Source organism: Camelus ferus, chromosome 5, assembly GCF_009834535.1.
Source record: "Camelus ferus isolate YT-003-E chromosome 5, BCGSAC_Cfer_1.0, whole genome shotgun sequence".
NCBI lineage: Eukaryota > Metazoa > Chordata > Mammalia > Artiodactyla > Camelidae > Camelus > Camelus ferus.
Window position 1 is genome coordinate 51,806,384 of NC_045700.1, and position 6,366 is coordinate 51,812,749.

Genomic DNA, 6,366 nt, shown 5'->3' on the forward strand with positions numbered 1-6,366 from the left:
AGGCAGGTAAAGATAACCCAGAAGGATGTGCAGAATAAGAGTCTCATGGCAACAAAGTTGATTTTTCTTGAACTTTTAATTTATTGCCACTTCTGACTACCTGCTCTTCCCATATTGATTTTCTTTTAAATGGTCTTTTGCCCTTTTAAAATTGATTTTTTAAAATGTTTCTTTGCCAAATATCTCCACTGCTTCTGACGTTACATTTGATGACATTTAAAGTCTTTATATTCTCACTTTCCCCCTGAAAGGAATGACCAGCTTTGACTTAATTCTATTCTAAGAAAAAAATGAAAAAAAAAAGTGAAAACCTAATTTATTTGCTGCCCCTAAGAGTAACTGCTAAACTTACTATATAAAATGTTCATAAAGTACATTGCCCCAACTATTTTTAGATAGAGTCTTAATTTTAAAGTTATGAAGTTAAAATCACTCTCATTTATACTCAGAAAAGACTCAGAAAAAGAACAGCTGGCATACAATTTGTTTAGCCACTCAAAACTTTATCTACTTACTGGTGACTTCATTGGGCTGCAGAGCAATTTCATGTTTTCAAACACATGAATGAGTACAAGGTATTTTTGATTTATAGATAGCTGGCACCCTAGGGCAATGCGTGGTAGGGACCAACTACCTGAGCTAGACAGGATTTGCTCCTTTGAATTCTTGTAGCACGATGTTCACATCAACAAGTGAAATTCATATGGTATTATGCAACCAAGTAAACTTACAGGAGGAGCATATGCATTCTGAAAGGCAGCATCCAATAATCTCCACAAACATCTCTCTGGTGAAAGATGAATTGAAGCACCTATCAAGCTCTTTCTTCTTTCTCTCTCATCTCACTTCAGTGACCCAGTTGAGGAATGTAAAATATAAAATATACTATAATAGAAAACATGTTCACAGCATAGTGGAGTAATTTTAAAAGGACTCACGCCAAACACACAAGAATGTTTGCCTATTTGGCGATAAGAAGAGGGGAAATGGGAATAAAAAGAAACAAATATATGAAAGGAGCTTCTCGTGAACCAGGGATGAACGTTAACATGCTATGACTTGAGGAGTGTGATTAACTCGACTTTCTACATCTGAGGTTAAAAAAAATATAAAAACCAATTTCTGTTTTGAAACCACTTTGTGATGAAGAATAATGTAGTATTATGTTCCGTGACAACAGGCTCATACAAATAAGATTCTCAAGTAGCTCCAAGTGGGACATTCAAAAGCTTAGTCTGATTTTGAGCAGAGAAAGGAGATTCCTCATAGGGCCTCTAATTATTGATCTAAGCTCCTTCCACTCTTTCACTGACTGAAAATTGAAAAGAGGCAATATTGGCTTTTGAAGAATTCCCTTCTTTTGCCTTTTCATAAACTGCTTTTCTAGGACTCTTATGCTTCATTCTGCATCCACATTCAAGCCTAGCCTTGAATTAATTCCCGCTAAGTTATTACTGACTGATGAAGATTTATTTGTCAAAAAGAAAGAAAAAAGAAATGAAAATCTAACGCAGCTATGTTTAATGTAGCCCAGCATCGAAACACCCAGGGAGTATGTTTCAAAATCCGTATGTCCACTCCCTACCCCGTAGACTATGATTCAGTAAACTTGGCATTTGAATAACTGGTAGAATGGAGAAGAAAGAAATAAAGTATTTCTTGGAATGCCAAAAACTTATGTGTTCAGCTGGTCCTGAGCCTTTATACAAGGATGTCTTCCCATTTTCCCCATGTTTTCCCCACCACATCAGGACTTCTAAGCCACTTGCCTACAAGGAACAGGAAACCAGTCCCACTTCCTATTGCACCATTCATCTGCTTCTCAACCTAACAAACACTCCAAGCATCATACAGAAGAAAGTGACAGCTCTGTCAATCACCTGATATTTGAGTGACCTTGAGAAACCACTCATCTGTCTGGGCATCAAATTCCTCTTCTGTAAAGGGAGGAGAATGAACTACATGACCTCTAAAATTCCTCCCTCTTTTAAGATTCAAACGTTTATACAGCTTCATTTTTGACTGTCATTTGCTTTTGGTATAGGGAGGAATTATAATGTCCAACAGAATTTATCTGCAAAATGTTATTGCCTTGGGAAATGATCTGCTCGAATCCTTCCGATCTACAGCTCATCCTTCACGGAGAACCCAACAAATGCTGTCAGTTCTGGGTTTGCATAAAGACTATTTCCTCCCCATCTCACTTTGGCAATTGAGTGGGAGGCAGCAGGCAATATTTCAAAATGCAAATTGACATTTAATTATACAAAAATCTCCTTCCGTGATCATTTGTTTTGCCAGGCTGATTCTGATCTACTTGAACGTTTTCCCTTTTTGTTGACTCCTTGTTCTTCACAGTTCATGTGGAGAAGAAAGATAAATGAGCCTCAGGCACTAGAATTATATTCTTGTTACTTCTTCTACCTAATAGAATCTTTAGGTGATACTGTCATTTGCAAAATGATGCTTCTTTCTGAGACTTCTCTGAATCCCTGACATCCATACTGACATTTTCAAGATGTGAGCATTTTGGGAACTATAATCAATTTCTTGTAATAACATATAATGGAAAAGAATTTGAAAAGAAAACATATACATACACACACACATATATATATGTGGATGTATAACTGATTCACTCTGCTGAACAGTTGAAACTAACATTGTAAATCAACACACTTCAAAAAAAATTTTTTAATGTGGGTATTTCCCAATATTTATATCAAAAATAGAGTATTCGTACAAATGTCACTTAAAAGTTAGAGTGGAGAGTCTGGCTAAAGTGGACAGAAATGGATGGTTCTGTTTTAACTAAACACTGAAATGATTCAGCGTGGAGATAAGCCAGGGCCAGGATTACAGTGAGGGGAGAAAGGCATTTGCCTTAGAGGTAGAATTTAAGGGGGCACCAAAAATCTGAGTAATCAAGGTCAACAATATCTTAATGCAATATTCTAGATCAGTAACAGTGCCATGACAAGCCATACTGGACCCAGATACAAAAGGAAAAATCATAATACTGACCTTTTCTTTATTTAAAATTTTGTTCATTGTGGATTTTTAATATTGATTTTGACTTTTAAAATAATGAAATAAAGCATTATTTATCTTGATTACTGAATTTTTGATATCCCCTGAAAGCCTTAAAATTTGCACCCAAGGCAACTGCCTTCTTCACTTTACCTTAGTCCTGGCCCTAGATAACTTCCCTTCTGTTATAAGCCATATACCAACATTACTGTATCTTTTTGTTAATAAAGAGGGACCCATAAAACAACTCTGATTCTTTCTATGATAGTTCTTGTTTGTGTGTATGACTTTTCTAAGTGATTAATGCCATTTTAATAATTTATTCTAAGCAGTGATTGGAGAAGTAGTCAATTTTCTTTTTACATAAGAGAAAAATGAAGCTCTGGTGAAAATAAACTGACAAGGGACACAATGCAGTTGGTATATGAAAATCTGTATGCCTCATGAACACTGTCTTGTTGAATGAGAGTCAGGGAAAAGAAGAAAAGAGAAAGCAAAAGAGAGAGAAATATAGGGAAGATGAAAGAAACATGAAAACACCCCAGGAATTTTCAAATTTCAGCATGCATAAGACTCATCTGGTAAATTTGCTTACAATGTAGATTCTCAGGCTGATCCCTATACATGTGAATTAAATAAGGCCTGGGGCATCTCCTGGAATCTGCATTTTTAAGTGACTCTGATGCAGGTGTTCTAGGAACCACAAGTTGAGAAACACTGATGGGAAGCACCCATTGTGGTAGAAACTGGGCTATGTATCTGGAACACATTTTTTTCATAATTCCCACGAATAACCTTAAAGAATTAATGTCCCTTTTTTTACACATGATGAGAAAAAGTCCAAGATGAAAGAAAATTACAAACTCACATTTTGAATGAGTGGACACGTACCAGGAACACTGAATTGTACCAAGGATCTGGCTATAGCTCAAGTGTTGGTTGTCAACAGTTGCAATGGTAGACAACTGGGTCAGATGTTAGTGGTGTGCATAGGTGAAAGGAAAAGGTGACAGAAATGATGGGGTGGGAGTGAGGCAGAATAATTCAGAAGGTGGGAAGAAAGCAATGTTTTGCACATGCAATGGTTTTACTTTGCAGTTTAAAATTTAGACTGAGAAGTGTAACCATTATGTCAAAGCTAGCTATTATGTGAGCAAGTCACATAATATATTTATAGATGTGGCAATAATTTAGTTTGATGAGGAAAGAACAAAATCTTGGATTGAACCTGGTTTCTAGTTTAAGCCTACATCTCTGGATTTATCCCCATTCTGCCTTTCTGTGCCTTCTGTCTCTGATCCTGAACTCAAGCTGTTCTTACTGGGCCAGTCTTCAGTTTTTACAATTGTTAAGTCAGAATCTACTTGAAATTCTCCTCCCGCAGGGAAATCACTCTGGTTAACTCAATATCATCCTCTAACTGACACCATTATGCCCACCCAACCTTCACCTGTTTATACAGTTAACACATAGCAAACTTAAAATTTATGCACCCATGCCTGTGTTGTTTGGTCTAATAATATATCTAGATCACAGCTCAGTTTGTAAACAGATTTTCAGTTTCTGGAGGTGTCTGAATATTATAAAACCTACTTACAGAACCTATCACCTAATAAAATCTGTATGTCAGGAAAAGGGTCAATGAGCAATTATTGAAGAGAATGCTGATAAAACAGTTGCATATTCATAGGTCAATAGCTCTGAGATGCTGTCATTCACCTGCCAATGAAGTTTTTCTCCCTAAAAGAATAAACTCCTAATATTTAATAACCATTAGACTCTTGCTATTTCTCTAGATCTGTTGGGAGTAGGGGTAGAGGAGAGACGTGTAAGACATAGTCTTGAGAAACTTAAAATCGTACAGAGGGGAAAAAAACCCAACACACTTGTCTGTAAGGCCAAGTTACTTAGGATCTGCAATCAGAATAAAGGCAAGAAGGATCAAAATGACCTCAAGAATTGTCTTGGATGCCATGAAAACCCTGCGAGGCAGGATGTGATTGGATGTAACAGAGAAGAAATTTGGCATAAAACACAGAAAGCAGTGAAGGCTAAAGATACAGCTAGGTTGTAATCAGCTTACCTGAGACTTGAAGTCATCAAAGTATGTAATGGAAAGACTATGTGTGGAGAAGGGTTTTAAAAAATGAGAGAATAAGAAATAAGAGGAAATAGTTATAGATCTCACATCAAAGGATTCTGTCTAAGGAAGGAACCCACTGGGGGCAATTGAAAACTATTCTGCAGAGAGAAGAGACTTGAATGATGTTGAAGATAGAATATAAAGAAACTATAATTACAGAAGAGAGGGGTAGCTATGGCAGGGAGTTCCTAGAAGGAGGAGGTAGAAATGGGATGTAAAATATAGTGGATGAGAAAACTACAGAGGAAAGAAAAAGTCTTAGAAGATTTGGATGCAGAGAATTGTTGGAAAAAGTTGGAGGCACAGGAGGAAGCTCACCCTAAATGGTTTCCATCATTTTCATTATGTGGGAGGTGAGATCAGCTTCTGAAGGCAAAAAAGGGAGGTGGGGGTAGGTGAGAATGTTGTGGCGGCAAGTGTTACAAGGTGTCACTGCCATCTTCATCATCTATGGTTGCACTATGGTGTGTGTGCTAAATCTTATACAGAGTATTCTTAAACAGGGAAATTATAAATCCTATGTATATATAGCTACAGCTTCTCTCTCAAGATCATGAAGTGTAAATAAGAAGTTTAGATACATTTAAAGATCTAGAAGGAAATCCCAGTTTTCATTCTTTTACAAATTTTTTTATGTTCCATGACTCAACCAACTTCATTTCTTTTCTAATTTGAGTTGTTATTACATAATGTTTTGAAATGAAAGAGCACAGGTGATAGTGACTTGGATTGACAGAGTTTAGTAAATGACACACAAATTTTATAAGTAATGAATATCAAAAGAGCTAACATTAACTTCTTGTTAAAAAGTAACCATAATTTAAAGTGTGGAGCAATTCCTAATCTAATTAAGAATACTGACGACCTTCCATATATATCAGGAGCCTATTCAACAACTATGTGGTACAGTCAGAAACATCTCCATGCATAAAGGTAATTTTTAGGTTTAAGACAAAGAACAGACTGTTATAGACTGTGCCAATCTATCTCCCTCTTTTCTCCGTGAGACGGAAACTGTGGAGGGTTTAATTTGGTTATTCCTCCTGGGGATATAGGGAAATCCACCCACAGAAAAGGGAGGGAAACAGCTAATTTTAGGTTTGAAGGGCATGTACTCATTCCAGTCTTGGGGAAAATTGTAGCAAATTTCTAAACAATCATTGACCAACTAAGAATTGAACTTCCTAGTATTC

General features: G+C 36.5%; 1 protein-coding gene across 3 annotated transcripts in view; it reads right to left on the minus strand.

Moving 5' to 3' along the window:
* Positions 1-6,366, minus strand: part of ZNF385B (zinc finger protein 385B) — a 367,465-nt gene that overhangs the window by 297,126 nt on the left and 63,973 nt on the right. The window lies entirely within an intron of this gene.